Source organism: Pipra filicauda, unplaced genomic scaffold (genome assembly GCF_003945595.2).
Source record: "Pipra filicauda isolate LSUMZ 115617 unplaced genomic scaffold, ASM394559v2 scaffold258_size1095741_pilon, whole genome shotgun sequence".
In the NCBI taxonomy this organism is placed as follows: Eukaryota; Metazoa; Chordata; class Aves; order Passeriformes; family Pipridae; genus Pipra; species Pipra filicauda.
Window position 1 is genome coordinate 466,984 of NW_024104374.1, and position 27,234 is coordinate 494,217.

Below are 27,234 nucleotides of genomic sequence, written 5' to 3' on the forward strand. Positions count from 1 at the left end.
ACACTCTTTGCACGTGGTATTATCTATGTATTAGAAAAAGATTTAAGTTGCACAATTCAGTCTAGATCCAAGTTTGAATCTTCTAAAGTTTCAGAGGTGTTTGGACCTAAGCCTCGTCCAAACATAACATAAAAAATGGGTCCTATTCAAATTTTAGAATCCATTTAAGGCTCAAATGTTTCTCACCAGTAACCTTTCCTGGAGTAGCAATGAAATTTGAGCTTTACAGATGAGACAAGGTCACATGAAAAATACAGGAACGTTATGTCTCTAACAGGATGACATAGCAAGATGGCATTTGAATAAGCAACCAGGATTCTGCCAGTGTAAATAAGCATATCTATACAGAAATCAATATACCATGCAAAGGAACACAACCATTTCAAAATCACATTTTTATCCTTTGTTATGAAAGGGAACAATACTAAGTCAGTAAGGCAAAATGACAACTCTTTTAATTTGATTTCTCTAAGCATTTGACAAGAATTTCACTTCCTCCTTTGTGTAATCAGTAAACCACATTTGTGTAGGTTTTTCATGCAGTAACAAAGGACTGTGTACATGGATGTGAATAAATTATGAGAAGCGCTGATGAAAAAAGTCAGGAATAGGAAGAGGAAGCTTAGAAATAAGTGCTACATTAGAGACATCTTTTATTTTTATAATCAACCATATTCCAAGTTGAAGCTTTCCCTTTCTTATCAGCCTAAATATACATTTCTCCTAGCTGCAGTCTCAACACTTTAACACAATAAATTATTATGATTACATGCTAAAACACTAACGTATTAAAATGGCCTGCTGAAGACAATTAAATTCTTGTGAAGGCATGCAGAACAAGACTCTAGAATAATTATTAAAATTTAATACTAATAAATAATTGTAATCAACACAAAATTTGAAGCTGAAATTTTGAATGTGTAGCTACAGGCAGCACAGGCATCTGAACCTTTGAAGAGGAAGTGATGTCTCATTTTCAGAGCAAGGGTGTGACTACAGTCACCACAGGCAATATCCACAGTGTGTTCAGCTTGGGAAGCCATGGTCTCCCCTCCCACTGTTTTCTGTAGGACACATATCCACCCCACAAACCTTCCTTGGGTTGTCTGTAGCTGCCTCCTGGTCCTCCTTGGCTGTAGGGGGTCACCATCAAGGAACACACCAAACACCCTGGCTGCACCACTGCTTCCTGGGGTGACACAATGGATAAACTGCACAGTGGCCCTACCCTCACACACACCACTCTGACTTTAATCAATACAAATCTGAAGCCCAAATTTTGAGTGTGTGAAGAAGTGAGCCATAAATATATGCCCACTGCCTTACAACGATATGTTACCAGCACTGAAGAAAGACAACACCTGTACAGCCAATAATTAGAATTGCTCCACTGCCATTGTTAGACATTTATAGCAAAGACTTTGCCTAATTTAAAGATGCTGGGTACTTTTCTCTGTCAACTCTAGCCAAGGACTGGGTAGAGCTGACTATCAAGCAGGCTGAATTGTTCCTCACACCCCATCTCTTAAGGGCAATAGCAGCCATAACACCTGCATTTGGCTGTACAGCCCTTGGTGTGACAGCAGTTCTTCTGCTCTATCAGTTTGATTTGCAGGTTACCACAAGGAACTGCAACAGTTTGCACACAATGAATATCCAGGTGTATTTCTTGCTGGGAGAAAAAAAAAAATGAGAAAGGGAGAACATGAATAACTGGAAGAGAATTATGCTCCGAACCTTTCCTGGTCACGGAGTATTAACAGAATAAGAAGTGCTGAACTGTGGACTATTTGGAGATGTATTTGTCAGTCAGTACACAACTTCCCCAAAGTCTGGACTTTATATTTGGTTAATGTTATTAGAGCTGGGAAAGACTATTAGGAAACTGAGAGATGAAAATTATATCTGAAATTAATATTTCTGATTGTTTTTCTTCCTCCAGGTTATTTCTACAAATCAGATATTGTGAATTCTTATCTTGTTCCCAAATCAAATAACTCCAGTGAGCGGCAAAGGCAGGGTTTGAAGGAGGAATCTCCAGTGGTCTGTGCCTCAGAGCTGTGGTTTATTCTCTTCCTCCTCAACTTTGAGGCAGCTTCATTAACTTGGACTTAGATTCCAGCTTCAGCTCCTGTTGTAGAGAGGAGAAAAGAAAAAAAAAAAAAGGATGAAAGAAAACCCCAACATGATCCAGTCAGACCTTGAAAAATTAGACTCACAGAAGAAAAGAGTACAATCGGAACTTGCAAAGACATTTTTTTTTTATTGGCCTTGTAATTTCCTCACTAAACACGCTTTTAGCAGCCTATCCCTCTCAGAATCTTAATTATCTGGCAGCCCCTCATAATGGCCCCATTCATGGTTTTGCAGAGCAAAAGCACTGTGATATCGCAAACACAGGAACTCAGAAGTTACAGCATGTTCCTGAGGAAGGGCTGCACACCCACAGATAGTTGGCAGAGGGAATTTGCTACTTGGAGAAATAATACAAATATGTAGACTTTTTTTCCTTCTTTCTTTTTTTTTCCTGAAGCAAGGAAGAAGAGATGCTGTGCCTGAGTTCTGTATAAAGGTAAAAAAAAAAAAGCCCACTGATATACAATTCTGAATAAAGCAGAATATTATAGGTTCTCAATCTTTCTCCTCCACCATTTCTGACTGTTCACTGACTACCATAAATTAATATGACGTGATATATTATATAGGCTGGAGACATTTCATGAGCTTCCGAAATCTTTTTCCCAACAGAAAATGTGAAGCATCACTTACTGTTCAGCCTTTTCTGGTTTGGTTTGTTTCGAAATGAACCACGCACTGAAAATATCTTATCTAAATCAAAATGAAGAATAACAAGTTGGTCAGCATCCTTGAGAACTGGACATTTTTAGTGATTCAAGTACATACCTTTACAGACCCTGTCTATGATAAAAGAAAGAAAAAAAATGCTATTCTATCACTAGTTCTGAGAGTCTGTTATTTCTGAAGCCCACACTGATTTATGCTTTCCAGGTACCTTTTGTAATCAGTTTTGCTTTTTAAATTCTCAGTCTGACTTTGTCTAAAAGAAAAAAAATTTTATAATTTTAAAATTAAAAAAAAAAAGTAAAAACCTCTGCAGAACAGAACTCCCACAAAAAAAAAACCTCTGAGCAGAAACTACATTGTATGTAAAATATAGTCCAGAAAAATATATTAAAATACTTACATTAAATAAAAATCTTCCCAAAGGGCTGTAACTTCTGTAATAAGAAATATAATAATTTTACTAAATTATTCAGTGTTCAGGGAAAATATCAACTCCATATATCCACACTTGTCTTGGGATGACATTTTAATAAACACATTTAATATTCCAATAGAAGTGGTCCCATTAACTTCGGGATCTGCTGTGTCAGGCCTACTCAGTAAAGATTGACTAAGGTCCTAGGGATAACTTTATGAATACCTATTGATTTTTATTTCAGCAGGTGTGCTCCCTCCAGAACTGGTGGGCTAGCTAAACACCATGAGCCACATTCCTACATGCAATGGTAAAATAAAAGCGATCCCAGAAAAATGATGAGAATTATGAAAAAAAAAAAAAGACAAAAAAAAGTTTATCTAGGACCCTAGTAAGATTAAGGTAAAGTTTAATTTTGGTCCACTTCATCTCACCTAAAAATTACATTTAATAATAAACCTATTTTATCTAGTATGTGCAGATGTGATCCAGATCAATTTCCATATTAGAAATATCAAGATTAAAAACAAAACAAACAAACAAACAAAGACAAATAAAGAGCCCACTCAACAACAAGAATACACAAAGGCATTTGGATCTGTGAGTATGAGGACTTACAGATAAAACCTCCCTGAAAACTTCTCTTCAAGCAATAAGGCAAGGAAAAAAGCATTACAAAATTGAGCTTGGGACATGACTCCTTCCCAGAGTCCTGTTTCTAACCTCCAGAAAGCCCACCTCAGAGAGAAACAGAAGCCAGAGACTCCTCACACATACACAACAGTCTGTAAGTGAGCTGGGTTAGGAGTCACCTTCAGGCTAGTTGTGCTCCAGGACCCACCGCCACCACCACACTGGCACCTTGTAAGAAAGACAAAGGAACATAAGAGAAAGAAATAGCTGTTTTCTTTCATCTGAAAAATGTCTCCTCCAGAAGAGGGTGAGAGGTAGAGTGTGTGCATGCCAGGCTACCCAACAGCACCTGTTCTAGACTGGTACAGTAGCATCAGTCTCCACATTTCATCAATAATGAATGCCTATGTTAAAGGAAGAGATTGCTAGAAAGAATAGGTTGAAAGAAAGCATAAGTTAAACAGTAAGAAATTAACCTAACTTGCATCTACCAACTGAAGGCCAGAGTTTTGCATCTCTAGACAGAAAGAACAAATTGACCTCTTCACAGAAGTGGTGCACTAAAGATGTTTAATGAATTGCTTCAGAAGCAGAATCAGTTCTGAACTGAACACGGGTATCTCAGGGAGGAAAAAGGCACATAAAAGCACTATGCAAACTGCTGACAGCACTAGCTATATGAGAGACAATCAAGGTACTTAACGTTTTAAAACACACATCCTGCATAATAACCAATGCTGTAGAAGACTCTGTCGCTCTTTCAAGCACTTAATTAAGAGAAGCATCACTGTACCAGGATCATAAAAGATATCCTTTAAACCTCTTGCATAAATGCATGTGTTCTGAGACAGAGAAATGTGAACTTATATTCTTCATGTATTGAAGGGCCATTTCCCCCTTCAGAAGCTGAGGGAAGAGGGGGAAGGGGGCACCACACTGCTGATTTTCTACAAACACACTTAACCTTTAGTAGCTGCTGTCAGCATTTCCAGTGCTAATACCAACAGTGAACAAAGTAGCTAGAGGAGTGCAGAGCATTTGCTTCTGTTAGACACAAGATCAGTGATTATTGGGTCAGAACCACCTTGTGGGGAGAGTGTGTGCGTGCGCATGTGTGTGTGTGTGTGTGTGTCCCTGAAGGGATGGGTTGAACCTCACGGAGGTGAAGGGGCATTGTCTCCCTCATGGCAGGTCCCTGGAATTCACATGGGGAAGCCCTGGAGTAGTTGTCAGTCACAAATAGCCCAGGAAAACTATAATACATCACACCTCCTGGAGCCCCTCACCCAGCCTCAGATTGGCAAGGACAGTGAGGACACTGCCCCTCACCCTAGCCTGGAACCCCAGAGTAGCTGGTGGGTCAGAGACCTCACTTGGGGGGCCTGTCCATAGGGACCAGAGCAGACAAAACCACAGGCATACGTTTGCCATGCATCACTGCCCTGTCATCTGGACATATGAAGCTGGTCTTCCACAAGGTTTCAGTGGTAGTTATCTCTCCCTCTTTCTCCTTCTCTCTTCTTGTTCCCTCTGATTCTCTTTCTTTGCTTCTTGCTTGATGCTTTTGGTGGCTTGGAGTTGGAGGGATCGGCTTTTGACGTAAGTGCTGTGGATTGATTACATCTTGATTTAAGTGTTGTGGATTAATAGTATATTCTGAGTTGGTATAGTAGTGGAACATGTTGTCTAGCTTATGTAGTGCCCTTTTTGAACTTTTGCCAAGTTCCCTTATTGTCTCCCCTAAAGTAATAAAGAAACCCCTTGGGAACAAGTCTGTGGCTTATTCTCTTGACACTATCTCAAGGTATTAAGGAACCCTAAACCTATATTTTAAAGTAAAACTCCTAGCTGAGCTCGTGAGCCCACAGCTCTGGAGCTGGAGTGTTCATAGGTGAGGCTTAAGAAATCAGAGGTTCCTCACAACCCAGGGTGACTCGCTTTAGCAGCTATACCTGAGAGGGTGGCGATGCAGGAGAGAAAGCAAGAGGAGAGAAGGGGAGGTGTCTCCATGAGTTCAGGCAATATTTCCTGCAAAAGTAACAAGATTGTGGTCCGTAATTTCCCTGAGCCATCATGTCTGAATGAACTAACACCATCTAGAATGTACACGTATCTTCTAGTAAACATTTCCTTTGATGAGTGCTTGCAGTATCATAAAAAAAGTGCTCAGGCCGTGGGTGATAGGGGGCAGCTGCTGCCTGGCTTGCAGGCCCGGCAAAGGTTGATGGAAGCAGGGCAACGGGAGTTTTGCAAGAGGCAGTAGCTGAAATGGTTGATAATAGCTTCTGTAGCCCTTAGTTTCTGGGTCACTAGGTCGAATGCAGAACCATGCAAAAGTCAGCTTCATCTCTCTCACAATCACACAGTGCCTACATGAAGGGAGGCAGTGGCTTCAGCCTAGCCTCTCCAGAGCCACTGCTCACTCCTATCAGGAGCCCAGACTGGCTCCCTCTGGGACAGTCTCCCAAAGAAAGCATACCAGCAAATTGGCATATAGCTTGAACTGCTTCCTGACACCTGAAAAGCCTTATTTATGTTAGGCAGGTGATGTGTCCTCATCACAGTAAATTAAAATGGTCTTGAACTCTTGACCAACTTACCTACACTCAGCCCACTAATATACCTCCGCTGGGCGTACTCCACACACCCCGCTGCTGCAGCAGCTCTCTGTAAAAGCAAACCAAGCGAGCAGAAGCACAAGGTCTTCCCTTGCCCCATTCAAATGCAGACATGCACATGAACCCTTCACAGCAAAGGGGATCAGTGTTCAGTCCTGAGGCAACCGCAGGGCTCCACTGTCATAACCCACAGCTGGGCAAGGGCTGAGCCCCCTGAGCAGTGCACCATCCACAGCATGCGCTCCCCTCCCACTTGGCAGTGGGTGCTGAGCCCTGGTATCATGGAGTTATGACTGAGTTTTCTAAAATGTATACTGGTTGCTATTTTTTGTTGCTATTACCTCCTCTGACACAGTTTGGGCTTGCAATATTAAGACAGCTTGGGTTTACATATAGACAGAATACAAATAGGTTTCCTGCAAAATAAGTGGTGAAAACACACCATTTGACGGTGCTGCGTGGTTCACAGGATTTATGGTCTCTTGTTTGGGATGAACAGTGCAGTTCTCTTGTGCTGTTTCCATTATGAATAATGCGGCAACGCTAAACTCACACTAATAAAACCTGAATGTATCACCGCACTGTTTGGCACTCTGTATAGGAGAAACCCATCCATTAGCAAGGCGGGCACTGAAAACTCTTTGTGATAGGAGCAGCACAGCGACAGCTTCACAGCAGCTATTCAGAGCCACTTTACAGCTTCCTGAGTAGAGCCTAGGCTGGGCTGCACGCCAGAAGTGCGGAAAATGGCTGGCAGAGACTCTGGCCACTGATTTGTACATCATGTGAATCCCCCAGAAAAAAGAACAGGTACTGACAACACCTGCTAGAGGGTGCTTATAGAATGTCACTGCCCATCTTTAACATTTGTGTCAGCCCACCTATGCCTTTGGTGACTCCTTTGACAAAGCAAAATTACTAAGACTGTGCAAATGGGCAATCACCACACCACTTCAGCTGCTACGCAGCTATTGGTGACCACCAGGGCCTGCTTAGGCATCAGAAAGGTTCCAGCCAAAGAAAAGCAGACAGCCATACCAGGGAGTGGGACAATGTGGTCTGCTGAGGCAGTATGCTCAGAGGGGTGCTCCCTGCTCTCAGGGAAGGAGTGAAGGTACCGCAGACTTCCCATTGCCACCAGCTGAGTTTCGGGGGCACAGCCAATGACCGCAAAAGGGATGATTGCTTACCCAGAACGCAGGCGAAACTAAAAGCAGTGAGAGCTGCAACACTATCTCCAGCCTTCCTTGATAATTACTGACATATGCTGCTTCCTGGATGTCCCTTGAATAGACTGGCTGGCCTCCCTGTGTCCTGCTCCAAAGCACCTTTGTTTGATGAATGCTTTAACCCTGGAGAGTTACCCAAGAATGTACCAACACCATCCCTTACATTTCTTCTGTGTGAAGTTCCTAACAAATGTCTTATTAAGTTGAACTTCCTTTCTTTAAACAAACTCATGACTTTGCATCTGGATTTCCCTTTCCTCTAAGCAGTGGTATTTAGCCATGCAAAACAGACCTGCAAATTCACCCAATTGCCATGGCAAAAAGAGAGCCCTGATGAGAAAGTTTAAATTGAACATCTTTCAGCAGATGACAAACCTTGGCCTGCCTGAAGCCTTTGAAAGCTCAAAATGCAATGTAAATTAGAGTTCAAGGAGCCTAGAAGAAAACTATTTTAGCTTTAGGCTTTCAACCAAGCAAAAAAGAGTTAAAATTTTATTTCAAACAGCAGTTCAATCATTCGTTTCCCCAGTATTAATGAATGCCTTCTGCATGTTTCCCCAGATAAGGCTCTGATTCACATGTATCTTCACATATGCCTCACATAGCAGGCATATCCCAGAAACTCAAAAGGTCAAAAAGATGGCAACAAAGAATTTTGTTAATATTACCTAGAATCCACTCTGTTCCTTTGGCTATTTTAGCATCAGTAAATAACTCTCTACATTTTCTGACCTAAGCAGTTCCATTTGAGAAGCTTCCCAGGCTGAAGGTTTCTAAAATGTTACCAAATGATTAAACACAAATCCTCAAGTGAAGAGAGCAGGTTTTATTAAATATCCCAGAGCAGTGCTGTCTGCCCACACTTATGCCCATGTCTGGCTGCTGGCTGATAAATGCCTTGGCTTTAAGCTATTACTTATTAGCATGCCTGTATATTTCCACCTCACACATTCACCCAAGGGTGATTGCTATCTGTTAATTGAATTCCGTGCCAGCAACTGAGTCTTTGTGTGCCTGCCATTATAATTTTGAGGATTGTGACTTCATTTCCTATTTACAAGTTGAAGTGATAAAAAAGCATATTTATTCATATGTATAAATAAACTCAACATTTTTGTATCTATGTGGCAGGGGGTGGGTGGACATCACATGTGAAATGCACAGACGTGTCCATTTTTTTGTCTTCCTTTTGCTCTTTCTTTTTAAAGACGTTCTGCTTCCCACCTGAAATAAGCTAGTGTGATGGAAGATACGTCCAGTGATGGAAGAGGGGGCCAGGGGAACAAGATTAGAGTCTTAAGTTAGAGCAGAGCAAGCTGAGGCTGTAGAATTTCTTGGGTTGAAGCCTTTCAAGTACTGGATTCTATGGTGCAGTCTTACTGCAGCAATGATTTGCATATCTACCATATTTTATTCAAGCATCGTGGAGCTGTTTCCCATCATTGCCATCATAAGAGTGGTTTATGGAATGTTTCTCCCATTTTTTTAGATGAGAAAATGTGGTGTGTACATTGTTTAACTCTCCTGAGACCACACCGTGAGACTGAGGTGGGAGTAGGAGAAGAAAGTCAGCTGAAGAGACAGGACCCCAATGATATTTCGTTGAAGACTGATAGGTCTGATTTCTGGGCCTGCATCTTAGCAGCAGGAACCCATGCCTCAGCTAGCTTTTGCTGGCCTCCAGAAAGAAGCTGAAGCTTTTGAGAGGATTAGTCCTTTTGAGTCTGGACTAGTCTGCTTGAGCAAACAAAGCAAACTCCTGAGCCACCAACCACAGCTGGCTGCTACTGCAAGAAAACTTGGTCTGTAATCCCTTTCATAAACACACTGAGATCCACTTCATAAGCCCTCCTGGCTTTCTTGCCCCTCAATATGTCTGTAGGAAATTTGTTCAGAAATCTCAGTTTTTGGAAGATCAGAAGCTGATTTCTCTCTTAAGATCCACAACAAGCAGCTAGGAGAAAAGTAAATGTAAAAAAGATTGGAAAGGGTTGTGTCCACCTCAGGATAAGGGTTTGTGGAAAACCAGGGAGATCTTTTACCCAACCAATTCATGTTTAACAGAAAAAAAGCAAAGCCTACAGCCAAACAAGTCCTCATTGCAATGTCCTGTATGAAGGTGGATTTTTTACTACCCAGGTTATACTTTTGAGCACACCTGCTGTGAGCACTCCTGTTTCCAATGTCTCCAGAGAGAGAAACTGAGTAATGAATTGGAGAATCCCAATCCATGATGTCAGAAACTAGCCAAACACTGTTTATTTAGTGAGAAATGCTATGAAAGCATTGCTTTTTAATAAGATTCTTAATATTTCCTGGAACTTGTCTACAAGAGAGTGTCCTTCATCACTGCTCTGCTTTACCTTTTTCCATAGCCAGAATGTGCTAAGATACATGTCAATTAATATAAACAAACATCCCAGGAATAAGAATACCCCGGGAAGTTATAAAATGTTTTTTGATCTGGAAATAAAAGACTTGGGATCAGATTCATTTTAGCATCCTGAGAAATCTTTATCCAAATGGTATTACTGTAGTCCAACTCGTCTTCAGTTTAAGAGAACTTCTGTTTAGTCTGGTTTTTATCAAGATATTAGCAATATGCAGGACACATATTGCAATAAATTAGCTTTAGGAAATAATTTTTAACTGTAGACAGTTGTAGACTTCATATTCATCAGTGATTCAGCTAATATTAAAAATCTGGCTTCAAATACTGGCTCTTTGTGCTAAAAATTATTTGTAAATTATATTATTTAAGAAATGGAATACAGTTACTGTTTTCAGAAAAAATTCCAAGGACAAATCATTTGCAGTGTAATAGATGGAACAAAGGAGGCCATGTATTATTGAGATCGCTCAGTCTTTAAATTTATTTTGGCTGCTTATAACTTGGGAAAACTTTATCCACTTCAATTGATTTTTTTTTTTTAATTGAGTGTCTTCCTCATAGGAGTTATAAATTCTACTGAAATTAAGTTTCTGGAATTTGCTTGCTTTCTTAACATATAAGAAAGCACTGTGCATCCACAAAGGCCATTAAGCACACAGTTGTTAAAAACCAAACTTATTGAAACCTTGTAATAACCAAATCAGTCAATGTCAGAATTAACAGGATTGAAACATTTCAGGAACATTTTGCAGGGGATTTGGTAATATTTAACTAATGAATAGTAAATATAAATAATATATGCTCTGAGACCGAAAGAAAAGAAATCAGGCCTACATTGAAACAACTGGCAGTGAGAAAAACCTTCTTCAGATTTTGAATTGCTCACATTTTTTTCTGTCAAAAATATCATCACAAACAAAATGTTCCTACGAAGCATTTCAATTCTGACAAAGCAGCATTTCCTGGTGGAAGATATTCTGGTCAGAAAAACCTTTCAACACAATGTACTTCAGGGTCAGTCTTTGATTATATGAGAACACAAGGCTCTTTCAAATGTCTCAAATGCAAAATTAGTCCTGCTCGGTGTATGGCTCTGTCCTGAGAGGTGAATTAGTGCAGGGCATTCTCTTGCTGTAAGCTCTTGCTGTAGGAATGGGAAAATCAGAAACATGCTTGCTGAACCAGGTCAGTTGCTTAGGTGACCAAATCCAGGAAAAAGTCCTTGCCTGGGAAACTATAAATTTGCCTTGGTCTGATCCCAAGGCTTGGCTGGAGCCTTGGCTGGGGCCTTGGCCTGTAACATAGCTTGGGACACATGCACCCATTGCAGCTGAAGGCAGCTGGAGGACAGAGCGTGACTGGTAAAGGCCATGTTATAATGCACATGTGCATAATTACAGGTTGAATTAGGATTCCACCTTACCTCTGATGCTCCATAAATTTGAGGTCTTGCCTTTGTAATGTTAATATTTTTTGAATATGTAATTTTTGTTGCATAATTGTATATAGTACATAATTACTCATAATTCATTACTGCACATGCGACTCTGCAGACAATATTTAGACATTAAATCTTAGCTCAGTGATTGAATAGAGGGTACAGTAAAAATAAATATCCATGTATTTTGTAAATATTTGCATAATGAGCTATTTAAATGCAAGAGATTTTAACATATGTAAACAATTGGAAATACTCTATGTGTGTAAGTCTAAAGTGGATGCAAAAATATACACAACCTCTTGTAAAATCATATGATTTAGGAGTCAGACATAGCATACTTTTTAGGGCTTTATGTATGACTATTAGAGACTGTAAATACAGTATTAGGAACACATTGCTTGGTACAATTAGTCAGCAAACTGTATGACTGAAAGCTTTGCATGACAAAAACAATGGAGTAAATGGACAATAATGGCTGTCCAGTTACAGTGAAAGCTCTTTGTGATCTGCAGACTTAAGACATACAAACAGCTACAGGACTCAGCATAATCAATCCCAGTTCACCAACAAGTAACAGAGGAGATAATTTCTCTTTCCTTAGAAAGCTGTCATGTAGCATGCTGTGGAACTTCTGCCATAAAAAGTTTGTCCAGCTCAATATGCAGCAGCGCATGCCATGGGAACCGAGAAGCTGCCTCCATCTCCACTGCTTGCTTCTTCTGTTCCTCTCACAGTCTGAGATTTCTGGACCAGTGTGTCAAATGGTACCTTAAAGAAGCTCCACAACTTCAGCTACAGCATAATGTGGCTCAGCATGGTTTTTGCAAAGGAAATATAGCAGCGGAGGATGGAGAGAACAAAACAACTTTCAAAGTGAAAGCTTTTTTTGTGTTAATAACCAGCCTGAGCTAGCTGTCAGGGAGAGAAACAATGAGCATTTTACTTGGTAGCTAGTTGTGCCTTCTGATTAATAACCACCTCTGCTGAAATCAACTTCTGCACTAAAGACCAAGGCAGTTAGATCACATCCACAGTCACACCTCTGTGCTCACAGCTGATTAAAGAAACTGAGTTTCTGAGATCGTTGCTGCCATCTCCCTCAAGCTTCATGACTCAAAGGGACACTGCTACAAGATGCATCCCACCTCCTGTAGAGCACTCTATATGTCTATGGTGGAAGGGTTGAGTAGAAGGTCCCTGCTTTGGCACATCTGGCCAGCATGGCCAAAAGCAGATGGACAAGGGATCTGCTCCCTTCATTGGGACTCGTTCTCCCAAAATCACCTAGGTGCCAGGCCTGTATTAGAGCAGCCACCAATAGCCCCATGTCCAAAGCAGCCAGAGAGCTCAGGGTGGCAGAGACATCCCAGCCACAACCCCATCCCCAGGTGGTACCCCTGCTGCCTCTGCCATGATTCAGGGTACAGAAAGACCACCATCAGTGTCCTAAACATCTTCTATTGCAACATCCCAGGCCCAGGAGCTTCATGCACATGCTGAGTTCCTGGCACCTGACCAGTTAATAAATGTTTGAGTCACTGAGGAGCTAATTTAAGATAGCCCACAATAAATGGGTGTGTCAAGTAATTGGCAGACTGAAGAAATGGAAGATAATATGAGATGCCTGGGTGTGGTTGTTTATGTGAGACATAGGGAGCAGTTTTTGACTCAGAGGCTAAGTTATCCAGGCCTGATTTAAGGCTACAGAAACTTGTGTGATTTTTGGGGAAGGAAGAAATTAATTTCATTCTCTTCTATGGGACATTTAATTGCAACATTAAACTCAAACACATTTTCATTAGTAATGCTCCCAGTCATGAGGCAAATCAGAATTTTTAAAACCTCCCTTTCGAACTCCTACATTGCATTTCAAACATGTTGTGTCCAACTCATGACTAGCCCTGCACCAAAAAAATGTTTTCTTCACAGGCATTCCACATGCTCAGAGGAAAAAAAAAAAGCATTTTCTGAAATACCACACACAAGAAAGCCATTTGGGTTGTGGGGGAGAGTCTCTCAGTGTGCAAACCACAGTTATAGTCATATTTCTTACACCTTGCAACAATCAACCCACAAAGTGAACACTCCTCAGAAATGCTTTTAAGAGATTTTCTACTCACCTGGAATAAAGATAACATTTACACTACTGTTTCTCCTTGAGCAGCTATTCTTAAAACCAAGTTCTTGACTAACTTATTTCCAAAGGAAACTTGAGCAGCTAAAACCCATGCCTTCTGCAGACCAAGGGAAAAGGACAGTCAGGTGGTATTCCACCCTTTTCTCAGTCTCATAATATGAAATGTTATTATTTTTAAAATTTATTATTAAAATAATCTTTAATTAATACAGGATAATGTTACACATAAAGAAATCTCCCCTTTCTTTTCTTTTCTTTTCTCCACTGCCCATAAAAAGGTTCTGAAATTAAATTATTCTGGTAGAGGAAAGCATTCCAGATTTTCATCACAGACAAATGTGTGAAGAGGAAACGCATTTGACAAAACCTGTATAACAAAAAATTCCATTGCGTGTCAGACTCTTTTCCAGTCTTTTCTCTTGCTGTCCTTACTTGTATGTCTAGCCTCAGACTAATGCTCCTTTAAGAGTAAAAGGCTAAGGTAGACTCAGCTTATGTCTGAACACGTGGAAGATGTGTCTGTCCTGACAAACGGTTGTTGGAGTTCAAGAGCTCTCGGGCATCTCCTCTCATCTATGGTCTTCTCCTGTACTCCATCAGAGCACTGCATTTACAAGAGTTTGCAGATGTGTAGCTGAACACCTGAATTCATGGTACATTGCACAGGAAAGCTAAAAATTCTGAGCAAACAAAGTCCATCCCATCCCAAAGGCTTATTCCAAAATACAACTCCACAGAAATGTATGTGCAGAATTAAGCATCAGACTCTTACCTCCTAGCACATTCTCCAGAAGCAAAGGGCAGAGGAGGAGGAAGAGAGGACTTCAGCATGGGGTCAATGGGTATATGAATGGTGTGCATCCACAGATGGCATATGCATGGGCAAGATGTCCTGTACACTTGCAAAGGTGATAGCACCGCAAGTAGCCACTTGGATTTGCTCATGTCATCTGCTTTTATTACGGGAAGGCCTCTTACATGGGACAATTTCTTCCCAACATAGGGGCCTCCTGCTCTCACATTAGTTCCTGCCTGCTGCTTCTTCTGTCCTTTCCCCTCCTCACCTCCTTAGGACCTAAGCCCCTGACACTGGGTCCCTCTCCATGTCAGGTGCTAGGCATTGCCTTTTGGGCACTAGTTCAGCAGTGACAGAGGTTCTGAAAGGGTGACCAGGCACCAACTTGCAGAGATGAGCTGTGCTTCTGTCAAAGGTCTCCCATGCAGCTGCACGCTTATGTGCCTCCAGACAGCTGTGCATTAGGGCCAAAGTTCACCTTTCATTGCAAACTTCATTAAGCAGCCATGTAAAAGGCAGTCCACCTACCTTGGCCTCCTATTGCTGCCTCTTTGCACCTTCACCATCACCAGTGGGACTTAAAAGCATTCAACAAATGTTGTCTCTGGGTGGAGAAGCATTCATCTCCACAGGAAAGACACAGCAAAGGGTCCCCGCTGACATGCCTGAGTTCTGTGGGGCTGGCTTCAAGCAAGTATGTGTCCTCACGTTTTCGAGGACAAGGAAAAGATAGGTTAAAAGCAATCAGACATATAAGCTACTTGTTCAGCAGGTAGGGACTGACAGCTTCCTTGTCGTCTCTGAAGAAGGAAAGGTAGTGCATTTTAGAGGCAAATTATCTGAGTCTGCACTAGCAGCCCTTTATAGTCCAGCAATGGAAGGTCTAATTGAGGCTGTATAATTATCTCCTTGCTATATAAAATGAAATGTGCACTCCCTTGGTGGATAACATTGATGAAAAGCCAGTTGGGGAAAAGGTTGAAATACACAGCAGGATCAATTTTATTTGTAATGGGTTTTACCATTTTGTCTGTACATTTAACAGGCTGAAGCAGGGGGAAATAAATATTATGTTAGCAACTGTGCCATAGAATGAGGTTTTGTTTTTGATTAAAAAAATAAAGGGAAAACAACCATCATTTTATGGCTGTCATAATTTGTTTCACACACATTTTTTCAGTACTAAGGTGTACGAAAATATTTAACTCGTAAATAAAAATGCCTATAAACTTGTAAAGAGATCTTTAGATCTCCCAGACAAAGACTGAAGAATGTGGTTTTATTCTGTGTTGATTGTCTTGTAATACTTACATGAGTCAATATATAAAAAGATAGGTACATATATACAGTTACACATACAATTATCTCTTTATCTATGAATCACTTCCACATAGCAAAAATGTACTGAAAATATTGATCTCAAACGTTATTATACATTGCTTTGTTTCTTGTTTTATTGATATTAACATATTTTGCCTACACATAAATTCTATTTTGCTGATATTATTACCACATGATGCAAACTGAAATCACAAACCAAGATACAAATTCAGGTTCAAACACCAGTCCTAAATTCTCCCCTTGCAGAGCAGTTTAGATTTCATGCTTAAAGAACCAGAAAGATAAAACCTTAATTAATGCATTTTTTCATTTTAATATATGGAATATATGCATTAAGCTGGAGGCGAGAGAACATAACCCTTTATATGATAGAATATAATTTGATCTCTTAAATATCAGACATCAATACTATTAATGGTGTAAATAAATAAATAAATAAAGCAAGATGAAGTAAAAATCTGACATGCATCATGTCTAGGGGCCTTGGTTTTGTTTTAAACCTATAAACCTGGGATAAGGATCAAGACTTTTCCACTGAGGTTTTTACCCTGTGGATGTTTATTTTTCTGCAATGTAATTTGATGCTGCTGTTGGTTTTGGCATCAATACATTACAAGTTAAATTTATGTCAGCTCCAACAGATCAACTATCAGATGTTGCTATTAACTTTGACATCAAAATCATTAAGAAATTGCCATCATGTAAATTAATTATCAGAATTGTATTGGCATGAATGCATAATGATATTACTCATGCAAATAATTAAAGAAAATGCACAGTGAAAAATCCATTAGAATAATGGCACAAAATGTCATTATTCTGGCTTCTTGACAAACAGATGCTATTAGTTTTCAGCATAGTGAACTTTAAGGTTAACAGAAAGAGTCAGGGAAGTCCAGCACAGGGCTCAAGCCACTCTTATTTATGCCTTTATTTATTCGGTATATAAGACCGTAGGAGTGAAAGCTAACTTTTTTTATCTAATCTTTTTACATCACTCTGGAAGAGATTAAAAAAAAAAAAAAAAAAAAACAACAAACCAACAAAAAAACCCACAAAACAAAACAAACAAAACAAACAAAAAACAAAACCAAAACAACCCCCCCAAACAAACAAACAAAAAAAACCCAACAAACCCAAAACCCAAACCCAAAGCAGCAAAACTACTCATGGTACTGTTGTCCAAATATATATGTTCTTTCTTTCTTGCCAATTTCAGGTCTCAAGGGACCTCAGGCATAGCAAAGTTGTTAAATGCTAGGATATTGCTGAGCACAGAGGAGTAACAATTAACACAAAAGTATTTAGGTTATTGCCTTCTGCCCCCTACCCAAAAGGTCATTATTACTGACCAGTGCTCAGGGAGAGAGAGTTGAGAATTATGGTGCATGTGTGTGTTCTCTTAATTTAATGTGTAATGGACTGAGAGCTTTTTCGTCAACAGCAAAAGATTGTCCACTCTAATAGAATAAACATTACTAACGACTCAGTGGTGCATGCCAGCTTACTCATCAGCTGGACCCATTTCTTTTAAATGCCTCTCTTCATTCCCTCCCAACCCAATGGAAGAGCGCTCTCTCTCTCAGTCATGGTTTTGTACTTGATCCAGAAATTATATTAAAGAAATAATGAAAAAAGGCAGTCATTTCTGGGCTTCTTTCCTCCCAGCTCTCATCTTTACTAGACTAAGCACAAACCGCCATGACCCCAAACCAGAAAGTTCACATCTTAAAGAGAAAATTCAATGTTTTAAACATTTAAAGCATGGGAGGAAACAGCATTATTCATCTTCCTATAGAAGACCACTCCTAATGATACTCAGAATAAGAGATATATTTCCAGGATATAAGTGGAGGGCTAGGAAACAGTACATCTATGAGCTGTTTGGGGTCCTATCCTTGCTCTTCTGCACATAAATGACTTGCCTTAAATTTTTCCCCATTGCCAAAGTGAGAGCAACAGTGTCAACACAAAGAGAATATAAAGAGATGTGGCAAAGGATCAACAGTCAAAAAACCAAAAGCCACTCCATAAATTAAAACTAGTCAAGCTACCTAAGCACCCATAAACACACAACTCCTAGAAATTTCTCAGAAAATCTGCAGAAGATTCATTTGTGAACTAATGCCCAAAATCTGCAGCTGGATCTGCCAGCATAGACTCCTGCATGTCTGAGGAGTCACTTAAAAATCTCTATTTGGAGCCTCATTGTCACTGCACTCTCTAGTCTTGACATAATGAATCTCAACTCAGAAATGGGACACGACACTACATGTCACTGGTACCAGAGGTTTTGGTATTGTCTATATGTCCTGTCAGTTCAGTGCTTATTTTCTCTGGTTTGCTTTGGGGAGTGGGGAGAGATACAGATCAAAATGCTTTAGGGCAGCCAAGGTTTCTGGGAGCAATTTAGATCAGAATTAACATCAGGGCAGTGGTAAAAGTAATTTTAAAAAAAAATACTTGAAAGCTATTTATGGATTTCTTTAAACTTTATAAGTGGCCTTGGAGACAGCTAGCTTTTCAGGTATGCTTTGACTCTTTATGGTGAAACTCAGACATTTTACTTAAACAGTTTGTTTAATGATGCCCTGAGCCTTTTAATTCTGTTTAACAATCCAAGCTTTGCTTCTAATCCATCAAGAGATAGGTCAAACTTGTACCCATAATTTAAAGTTATGTTAATAAGATCTATGACATGTCTTGCAACATTTTATTGATAATATGTAATGTATTATAAGTATCATGATCTTGCAGAGCTGCTGTCACTCGGGGATTTTGCGCATAAGGTATTACATCTCCAAAGCATGCTGCTGAAGTGAAAAAGGACTTTAAATAAATAGGCTGGCACAATTCTACCTTCAAAGGGACAGTCTATAAATTCACAAAAAAGATTTACTGTGAAACTCAAGCCTGAATCAACACAGGACTTACTCTGTGTAACTAAGAAGGGACATGCCACGTGGTAGGGTGTTTATAGTGTAATGCAGAGGTTGTTTTTCAGGCACATTTTTTTCCTTCTCTAATTACACTGATTGACACCTCCTATTTACAATCACAGATCCACACTGAGAATAACTGCAGTAATTGCTACATGATAAATTCATGTAAGGAAAATATTGAATGTCTATTTAGTGCTTTTTAATGTCATTTAGCAACTGGGGAAAAAATATGGCAACAATAGCATCATGTGACTTCATCAATTCTCCATGCAACATGGCAAAGCTGCTTCTACAGTACATCTGTAAGATCTCAGAGATACGGTAGTTGCATCTGGATTAGAATGAACATCTGTCAACGCACTAACTAACTTATAGTTTATGGCCATGCTTACTTGTGTGAGTTTACCATGTACTGCAGGTGATATTTTTCACTCCCCTGTTGTTTGTTGATGGTATAAAACCTTCCTGGGAAAGGGCACATGATACATTACTTTGGGAGGAATAAAACCCTGAAGAGATAGTCTTTGCAACATCATCTGAAGATGTAATTCATTCCAGGAGTTGCTTCTTCTCCACCCAAAAGTTTAGCAACACAATCTACTAAGAATCAGCTTGGTTTTTTTCCTATACACAGTAAAAAATTGAAATTACAAGTAGTACAGGTTACATTTATCCAGTTAATTCTAGCTTTACAGGGGTTAGAACCCCTTAAAATACAACCCTCTCCAAAGAGTTAATCCATGTCTCTGTTATGGCACCAACATGTGTTTTTGTTGTTGTATGATCAGCAGAAATTCTGGCTCAAGTCACCCACCCTCAGAACTGTCCCTGACTTTCAGAGGTCAGGATCATGTTACCTCTCATCTTCTTCAATATGAGTAAAGGAAATGTGTTCTTTCCAACTGCTTTGATCTCTGCCTACAGAACTGTTGTTTGACATGTAAGGGTGTAATAAGAATGTGATCTGCTAACCAAAGATACAGCAAAATCAAATGTTACACCCTGCAATATGAATGCAACTCATCAGTCCTGTTTAAAACCAGAACAGAAACATACAGCCCAGTGTTTAGGCAGGACACTGCCTAGTATGTCTGCCCTTCAGAAATACTTCCTGCAGTTTTAGCTAGCGTAACTGGAAGATTTCTGTTGCAGGGTTGCTTTGGAGAGCAACACTGCACTGGCTTTTCTAAGAGGCAAATTATCATTTGTTACTAACTGAAGACAAGGGATTACGGACAAGTGCTCAGAGTGGCACGTTAAGAACTGCATGTCCTTAGTCCTGCTGCCTGCTCAGCTCTGCACCTTAAGTCTTTAGGCAAACAATTTTAACCCTTCTTCATCTGAGACTACAAACCTGTGAAGCAGTCAGTCCCACAGGAGTGTTGAATTTAAATACATATTTTTAAAGAGCTTTGAGATTCGCAGGCACACCTTACTCTATAACAGCAGATATCTTCTAGCCAAGCTCATGGGCTGTGAGGTATCAAGAAGAAGAGCTAACGCTGAAGAGCTCATGTCTGTAGTGCTGGGAACTTCTACAATCACAGTTTGTTCTTTCATTTAACCTCTCCGAATACACAGAAGGTGTCATGCATCCTCACAGCTGCTCCTATGCTCATGTTCTCCCAAAGCAATCACTGATCTTAAGTGAGAGTTTGGCTGCCTCAAGTTGACCCAGACAGGTCCAGAGCCTTATGATGTTTTGTGTGAAATGGGGACGGAAGCAACTTGTGGGTTGTTAGAAGCAACTGTTGGATCTGGCGCTCCTTTGGACTTACTTCTTTACCGTGATTTTTCTCTATCCAAACATGCTCGCTCTTCTCATTTCATTTTGCATGACCGCTACCCTATTCAAGCAGATTTTGAAGAAGTGCACTTGAAGTGGTAAGTCTGGCTGTGCTGCAGAGCAGCTGGCGTAGATCCCTCCAGCCCCTCTCATCTCCCCCTTATACTGCAGCATGAAAGTGGGTTAACAGGCCCCTTATAATGGTGACTTCATCCATCTCACAGCTCCTTTCACCACAGCCATGATGCTTGTTCCATCCTTCGCCTCAGCTCTCCTCCACGTGATTTCAGCACAGGAGCAACATCCACCACGTGCATTCAGGAATCCTGGCTGCCTGGTCATGCTGAAGGGATGGGAGGGGATGGGAAACAGGATGCCCAGCAGCAAAGGTCTCCTCATTTTAGACAAAAGGATCCTGATTTACACAATCAGAGACAAAAGCATAATCAGCCCTGCTTTGATTAATTGCAGTTGAAATGGTAAGGAGCTATCAATGCAGCAGCCAGGAGAGCTTAAAACTAAAAATAACCTGCAGGAGGGGAAGACAGGATGAGTCTTTGAAAAAACTTTTCTGAAATGAAACAGGAATCTAGGGAAAGCTTTTCTCTCCTCTCCTCACTCTCCCAGTCTGTGCAGTGAAATGGGAGTTCTTGTTTTCCCTCTCTGAATAAAAGTGCTGCTCGCATCCTTGGCATGAACAGCTGGGACCATCCTGCTATCACCTCCCTGTGCTTCCTCACCACTTTAAAATTAGCATCACTGTGATCAGGCAGCAGCGGAAGAAATATTCACCCACTGCTTGCCATGGAGTCTGGAGACGATCATTAAAACAGCACCTGCCTCCAGGAGCTGGGGAGTTTGCAACACCCCATATCTCCAGCAGCTTGGGGCTGGGATTTGCTGTATGAGCAGAAGGCTTTCACCCACCAAAGAGCTCCTGCCACTGCTGGCACCACGTCATGTCTGCCAGAGCTGCCTCCCATTCTTGGTGTGAAGCAGTCAGGGAGGCAGAAGTGACTCTATAGTCATAAATAGCAGAGCCAGTCTGAGCTGAGGAAGATGATTCAATGAGATATTTTGGTTGCATTTTTATGAAGGCGGCAAGACTCTCTAGAGAAGTTATTTTTAGTGGACTGAGACCCATGATACTCATCAGTAGGCACAGACACTGCCAGTGCAGAAAACATGTAGAGTAAAACCATCCTGAGGGTGTATCCTGACTAGGTGATAACTGCAAGTCACAGAAGAGCTTCTTGTAAATTCTCAGCTCCAGCAACTTCCCAAAGCAAATTTCACAAAGAGACCTCAGCAACACGAAATGTCCATTCAGCTCTTCCTGGCTCATCCTGATAAATGCTTCGTTTCTGGTTTAACAGCAAATTGAAATTGATTAAGCCAGCATTGATATTGTCCTACAAGGTACAGAGAAGCTAAACTCATTTGGGATAAATCCCAAGAAAGAGCAATGTGTATGTATGCAAACAGACACACCATTTAAAATAGATTCATCTGGGATGCATAAAACCTGAAAAATGTTCATTAGGACTGGAAAAGGAAACACTATTAATCAGCTCTAGGCTTCTTATTACTCAGTGGAAGAAAACTTCAGTTGGATAATTTTTTTTTTTAAACACACATAAACCCTTAAAATTCTCATTGGAAGAATTAGCCAGTTAACTTGCTGTAAATATGAGAGGCAAATGAAAGGGGTTGGGGGCCAGATTATTATTTTTTTTAGTTTGCATTCAACAGGAGAAAGATTTATGCATGAGATGCAAATTGCTATGTGTTATTTACACATCTGAAGAAAAACAAATCTTGAATGTAAATGCTTAGAGGGCATATTTTTAAATATGAAAGTGGTAAAATTATTAAAATGTTTATAACTCCCACACTGTTTAAAAGAGATTAAATTGGGGGGAAATGAGTCCTTTTATTTAAATTATAGACTCCTCCCTAAATATTAGGGCAGAAATCAAATACAAAGGTCCATGTGTTTCCGTTCTTGAGTCTTTTAGAGCAACCTTGCAGTTGGTCCTATCCAGAGTATCCCACTGGGTTAGCAACCACAGAGAACAATGGCCAGTTATAGCCTTTCTGTTTCCGTCTCGAAATACTATACATTTCTTCAGACAATTAAGAAACAAAAATACATTTTAAAAACAAGTACACTCCATAAGCAGTCCAGTTTGGATAGTGGGATACACGCAACTTGCAGCTGAACACTCCTGAGAATGAGGTGAATAGCACTGAAGCCTGCAATGAATGAGTGAACAAAGCTAAAAGACCTGAAAGAAAATGGCAAGAATGTGAAAAAGATAAGAGCAAGTGATGGTACCTAGAACACACAGCTTTGGTTAATTAATCCATATACACTGAACTGTGCATTTTCCAGTTCTCTTTGGAAAATTTAAAGGACCTCTATTATCCTAGCACTGCTCAATCTTTCATGTATTCACTTCTGGAGGCAAAAAGCTATTATTTATGTTCTTACCAAGAGAAAATAAAGGTAATAAGATCTGGGTTATCAAATCCATTTATATGCTTGACTACTGTCAGCTTCTAAAACCCTTGATTATCTGCATCACAGACTCATGTCCTTGCCACTTTTGAAAAGCAACTTGTCAGGAATGAGGTCGACACAGAATATGAAACTTGGAGAAAAGAACAAGAGTTATACGACCCTCCTGACGATGAGACCTCCGTGTGAAGTTACGGAGAACATTGGATTTAGTTGTTTTTATGGTTCTAAAGCAGAGTTTACTGTTTTATGGTATTTTCCCTGTATTGTACCCTGAAAATTGCTTTAGAAAAATTCCCTAGTTCTCTGTACCCTCAAACCCCCCTTTCCTGATTGGCCAACACTTGTTGAATTGCAGTGTTACCTTTTATGGCCATCTTCTCCCTTAAATGGATTGTTACCACCCCTGTTTTCCCTGGTTTGGTTGTATTTTGCATACTCCGCCCTTTTCCCTCCCTTTCTTCCAGCAAGTTCTCTCCCTGACATTATATAAGCCAGAACTCCCCTAATAAAGAGGCCATTCTCCTTAACCCTAACCCTGAGTGTGGCTTACCCTCTTTCCTACGGGATCATGTCAGCAACTCACAATGCTGTCAACCTGAGAGCCTCAAAAGCTGTAAGACTAGACTCCACAAGCTGAAAAATAACCATGGAATTGCCATTTTAGCTTTCTTTTTGACATTGTGAAATCTGGATGGAGGTTGCTCTTTTCCTTCAGCTGCCCTATAAGAGGTACATCTTAGAGTCATCTTTCTTTGCTCACAGCACATCTCACCAGTAAGAATGCTAGAGCAAGACCTGAGCACACTAAAACAAGTGTTCTTGTAATACAGGCCAGTGACTGCCTACAGCAATTGCTCTCAGGTAGCTCTGCCCACCAGCAGAAAGAAATCAGTGGGAGTCCAGGATGTGTCATGCAGAAGGAGCCTTGCAAGTTCCCGTTTCACAATCAAAACTTTCATATAGAACACCAAAAATTCAGCAGAGGGCTTAGAGATGGAGTGAGGTACATTTCCTGCCCATTAAATTAGGCAAGAGAATTTCTAGTCTGATTAAGAGTAGTCAAAATGAAAGAAAACCCAACCATTAGTCATAATCACTTACTTTTTGAATGTCAGTTTGTAAACAACTAAGCCAAGTGAGAAAGCATCCACTTTTGTAGCCAAAGACTTGTAGCAGGTTTATGTGGTTGTGGTTTTTATGGCTATCCACATGGCTAATTCATATCGGGTTTTTGTTGATCTTTTAATATTTATGTCCAGATGCCACTGTAAGCTTCCAGATGTTTTTGCACAGACATCAAAAATGTTTACATAGCAATTACCAAAAGAAAGTTTGAGGCATTTTCAAAGGACTGAGAATGACAAAAGACAAAGTGGTTTTTGTTGCTGAAAGATTTCATTTTCTCATTTTTCTTTCTATATTTTATCTATATTTTATTTTATTATTATTATTTCTTTACAGACCATTTGTCAGTCTATTAACCAAAAGTGGAACCCAGTCCATCTACTTGGAGTGTCCTATTTAGGCACTGTCTCTGAAAATTTTAGGTTTCTGATGCCAGCTGATGCCTACATTTTCTAGCAAGTACAAATAAGTAGATACCTTCACAGGTCTCCAGAGGGTACCAGCCATATAATTTAATCTCCCCTTCAGTCTCCACTGACCACAGAAGACTCTAGATATTCCTGAGGTTTAAGCCACACATATTTCTCTGCAATAGAGAGAAGACTGCAGGAGCAGGAGCTGTTATGTGCCTGCTGCCCTTTTGGGTTCAGTCCTAAAGCAGTGGGGCTCTGCCTTCCTGCCTGGTGTCACAGCACGGTCCTTCAGGAAACTTCACAGACATCCCCAGGGAAGGAGATGGAAGCAAGCTGCCTATCCATCTCTGCTCCAATGTACCACAGCTCTGGCTCAGAGAAAAATGCCTGTTGCACCAGAGCATCTACTTCCAAGAACAGATATGAAACTAAAAGAGAGCTGTTGTAGTGCATTCAGTCTAATTAGGAAATTATCTAACACTTGCAAGTGTCTGCAGGTAAAGAACTCCAAGGAAGTCAGCTCTGGACTGCAGACAGGCCTTCTAGATGAGATGCAGACAGTCTGAGTGGGAGTTAGGTGAGCTTAAACTCTTCAAGTTATCTGTGTTCTGGCAATCATAAAACAACCTCATGCTTCCCCATGTTTCTGTATTGTGTTGGGGAAAACAAAAAACACCTACAAGCAAATATAATCCAAATATCAGGCATGGAGAAAAAGAAACAAAATGTACCTTACTGTTGATAATGATATCATATGCTAAAACAACAGAGTGAAAAAAGAGCTTTGTTTAGAGTGAGAAGATGACACAGGGAGGTGATTTATTTAGCACCAACATTCAAAGTGATAGTCCAGCTGCAGAGTCCAGTTGTTTCTGGGAGAGAAAACAGACAGTCTTGCTCTTTATGCACTCTGAGTGTTTGCTGCAGTACATATTTTGGTCCCACAAGAGTTTTGCCAGTGAGTTCAATGGGGCCAAGATTTTCCTTTGGCTAGAAGCAGGTGGCCAGGCTAGCAGCAGCAGCAGCAGCAGCAGCAGCAGCTTCAGCCAACCACACTGCTCTTGTGAACTGGAGTGTCTCTGGATTTGCTCATAGAGCTCTGCAGAGACAGAGGTGGGTGGCAAACATGATTGCATGACTTATATTTGTATTTAGTCAGCTACAGTTACACCACAAAGTACTTAGGGAGGGATTTTTCACTGAGAAACAAATATTAAAGTGTGAGAGTGTTCATCAATATTTTCTGTTAATTGACCAAGGATTGGAAGCATATATCTACATCCCAGACAGCATTGTGAAGTAGAGATAGCCAACTGCTTTAAACTGGCTTAGATACCAGAAGAAATACGTCTGCAGCAGCATTATTTCAAACAACCACTAAGTTAGAACTAGCTTAGGCATCTCCCTTGGTTACCTTGTAACCTGCAGTATATTCTGATGCTATGATGTGGAGAGCAATTGCAGAGAGCAAACAGCTGGGAAAACATAAGATAAATTTTAAATTATTTTTCAGAAAAATATATCAGAACTTGCTAGAGAAATTATTTTCTAAGCACATCTTACCTAGCCTCAGCTCTACTCTTTAGCACAAAGTTATGTTAAAAAAAAAAAGGATTATTTTAGTTAGCATCAGGAAATCCACATAGCCATTATTCAGCATGGCTACTGTCAGATGTCTTCTCAAGTCCATAAAACCAAACACAAAGACCTCTAAATGCAATCTTCAACCTTCAAAAGGCAAGACAAAACTAAAGAAAATCTGAAAACTGTGTGTCAGGTCTTTAGCTGCTGAGAATCACTGTAGTTTCCTTGCTTCCAGTTGAGCAAAGCTCACGCACATCAGCCAGAAAAAGCTGTACTGAGTTGCAATAGTCATTGTGTTCACTGGAATAAAGGAAGTTCCTTGCAAGCCCTCCTGGAATTGGTTATTCGCAGGCCAGTCTGGTGGCTTACCTATGTGATCTACTCCCAAATTTATAGACTTCGTCTTACAAACATAGCCACTCCTGGAAGCTGCTAGTAGTAGTATTGTAGTCACTGCCAGCACTGACCATAAAACTCCATTTTATGATTCTCAGCTGCAGAACCACCTATTCACCTTTGGTTGCTTGTCATTTGCTAATGATTAGTCCAGAGTCTAGAGAACACTTCTTTCCAATAGCACCAGATTGGAGCAAATTATGTTCTTGTCTCTGTTTATTAGAATTATTTTTTTATCTTCCCTTGAAATATCAGGATTTGATCACTGTCAGGGACTGATTAATGAGCAAGATGGACTTTAGATGTCCTCTGGGCAGGCAATTCTTATGACTCATTTACAGTGGCGACATCTGTTTGCATCCTACTTTAAAGGTCCATTTCATCACAGAGTAGTATGGTCCTGGCATGGTCCTGGAAATCTATATTTGTCATATGGGAAGCAAGACAAAACTTAACCTATTCAGACTGCCCAAGGAAGTAATAGAGTTTAATAGTGAACAGGGTGGTAGTGCTAGGTTAACTACTGGAGTAGATGATCTTAAAGGTTTTTTCCAATCTTAACAATGCTATGATTCTATATATGACTACTCTGCCTGCTTTGGTCTTGCCCAGTGCTCCCAACTTGTCATGGCAAATAGTTTGACTAAGGCTCAAAAA

General features: G+C 40.3%; 1 long non-coding RNA gene across 1 annotated transcript in view; it reads right to left on the minus strand.

The window, feature by feature from the left end:
- Positions 1–326: 326 nt before the first annotated feature.
- LOC113992324 overlaps positions 327–27,234 on the minus strand; it is a 34,175-nt gene continuing 7,267 nt past the window's right edge. The window contains exons 3-5 of the long non-coding RNA XR_005563832.1: positions 3,206–3,239; positions 2,770–2,829; positions 327–2,131 (exon numbers count right to left, since the gene is read on the minus strand). This is a non-coding gene — a long non-coding RNA (uncharacterized LOC113992324). The remainder of the gene's footprint in view (positions 2,132–2,769; positions 2,830–3,205; positions 3,240–27,234) is intronic.